The following is a 2417-nucleotide window of genomic DNA, read 5'->3' as shown; positions in this document are numbered from 1 at the left end:
AACCCTGCCCATTTGCTGATAGACATAGGAGGAACCCTGCATAGGGATGGTAAATACAATCTCCCAAAAATTCAATATAATTTTACTTGCTATCCCCAAATGTGTTGAAATGTCCCCAGATTAGGTGGTAATAAAAAGCTTCTAGCTGACTCCACCAGAAGATTTCCCCTAATCCCCTATTCTGGCAACGCCCATTAACATTTTATTTTTCCATACTGTTTTTCTTGGTGACAACATTCAGCATGATAACTTGAAAGGGAAACTTTTCAACGGGAGCTTTTAGACAGCATTAAAAATTTCATTTCGGAGGAGCTGGACTTGAATTTTCCATATCTCTAAGGTTCTCATTTATCAAAAGGACTGTGAACATTATAGGCTCCACTCGGAATTAGTGATGTTTGTTGCAAACACTTGGATCACCATTTTTTACACCTTTAGATGGAATACTGATGACTAGTGGCCGCCATTGCTTAATTTCACTGGTGGCCATCTTGGTTACAATGTAATTGTATTCACACTTTTAAAAGTGACAATATAGCTGAAAAAGTGACAATAAGTGGCAACTGATCCTTTAATGTGAATGACGCTTATGATTGACTATTTAGGATACATACTTTTAACAGTTCAAAAAATTTAAAGAAAGTGGTGCTCTTTTTCTTCTGATCACAACTTTTTGATGAATGGAACCCTATTTTTATGTAGAAGCATCAAACTGTGTTGTAAAACTGGATGAATGACTCCTTTGTGAATCACTCCCTTTGCTGATGTAAAAAAAGCTAATTAGAAGTTGGCAAATTAGAACTTTCAGCTCCTAGGATCGTCTAGCGCCATCTGGCTGACAATGGGCCACTATCAATCAAAGCAATACTCACATTTTACAGTTTTTTTTTTTTTTGTTTCCAGGCCAATGTCCAAAGGACATACAGTCTTGCTGTTCCCTTTTGTTCAGAAATCCACAGTTAACATTTTGTTTATCCAGTTCCTTTTGACTCACGTTCCGCATCCTTGCCAAGCAGTCTAGACGTAGAGTCACGCCATAGCTATTCAATTTTAATTTCCCTCTATGCCTTACTGTGTACCTCCCTTTCCTCAGCTACCAGCAGAAAGATAAACCCAGACGCAAGTGTTTGAAGTTTGTCTTACATCTGGGAACATTGCAGCATTCAGGAAAGGTCTTTCTCGGCATTTGGAGAAGGTTCCAATGACCCAGAAGCTTTTTGGCCTATTTCCTTACTCTGCAATATCCACAGGTGGTCAGAGAGAGAACATTGGGCAATACGAGGGCACAAATGTGCTTAACATATGAGGTGTATGGAAGGACATGTATGCTGAAGTCAGCCTGTGTTAACTATGACACTGCCAGTTTGAGTGATTGCATGAGGGTAGACCTACACCAGAAGATCTGTGGAGGGCCTTCTCATGAATATAAAGTTTGGATTCTAAAGTATGGGCGGGTCTCCTGATGTAAACGTGAAATGTCTGTGACGTGAAGAGGGGACTATGATGTGAAGTTAGGTCCACTATTGAGAAAATTAGGGTCTGTAATGCAAAAGGAGATGCAAAATGTGGACTCTGATATAAAGGAGGGACTTTGACATGAAAGAGAATCAATATGTGTAAAGCAAGACTCTGATTTAAAGGTGGACTTTATTAAAGTAAGATACTGAGGAATAGAAGTGTCCAGATTGGAATAGGGGCTCTTAATATTGAAGGGTGGACTCTGATGTAAAGAGGCACTTCTTGAGTGACAATATTTGTAGCTAGAATACCATCAGCACCTTTTTAGCAAGGGGGAATCCTTGAAACAACTTTGAGGTCTTCAGAGAACCCCTCCTATAATGACTATATCCACAGCTCATAGTACATTAGTGTAGTGGTCCATGGGAAGAACTTCTCTTACATTGCTGGCCAAAAAGATCATTTGGTAAACTGGCCTGAGAGGTACAAACTGCTAATTGATTAAGGAACCTCTAGCAACCTCTGGAGGAACCTTAAAGTTCCATGGAACCCCGGTTGAGAAACAATGAGTTAGAGGATTATCAGTAGAGAGTTGCCATGGAAGGGGGGTGCCCAGGTACTAATTCCTCATCAGGATTCATGGATCTGAAGCTATACCTCTGCTTCTGGGCTGTTATCCTAATAGAATGCTGCTTATACTATGTGTCCCATATGCACAGCATTTCAGCTCCCTGCACCCTTGTCATTACCAATCTGGTGACAAAAGGAAAAATGGCAGTCCATTTTCTACTTAGTCATCTCTCCTGCCTCACCTTGCTGACTAAATAACAAAAAACAGCTGAACACTGTAAAGTTATCTCTCTCTCCTCCTCGTCAGTAAGCATATTCCTAGTGTTAGTCTAACAGTGCTGGTCAAAATCTTTTTAATGTATCAATGTGTAATGAAGAACCACAATAAC

Source organism: Pyxicephalus adspersus, chromosome Z (genome assembly GCF_032062135.1).
Source record: "Pyxicephalus adspersus chromosome Z, UCB_Pads_2.0, whole genome shotgun sequence".
Classification (NCBI taxonomy): domain Eukaryota; kingdom Metazoa; phylum Chordata; class Amphibia; order Anura; family Pyxicephalidae; genus Pyxicephalus; species Pyxicephalus adspersus.
The sequence above is the reverse complement of the archived record's forward strand: the minus strand, read 5'-3'. Positions refer to the sequence as shown.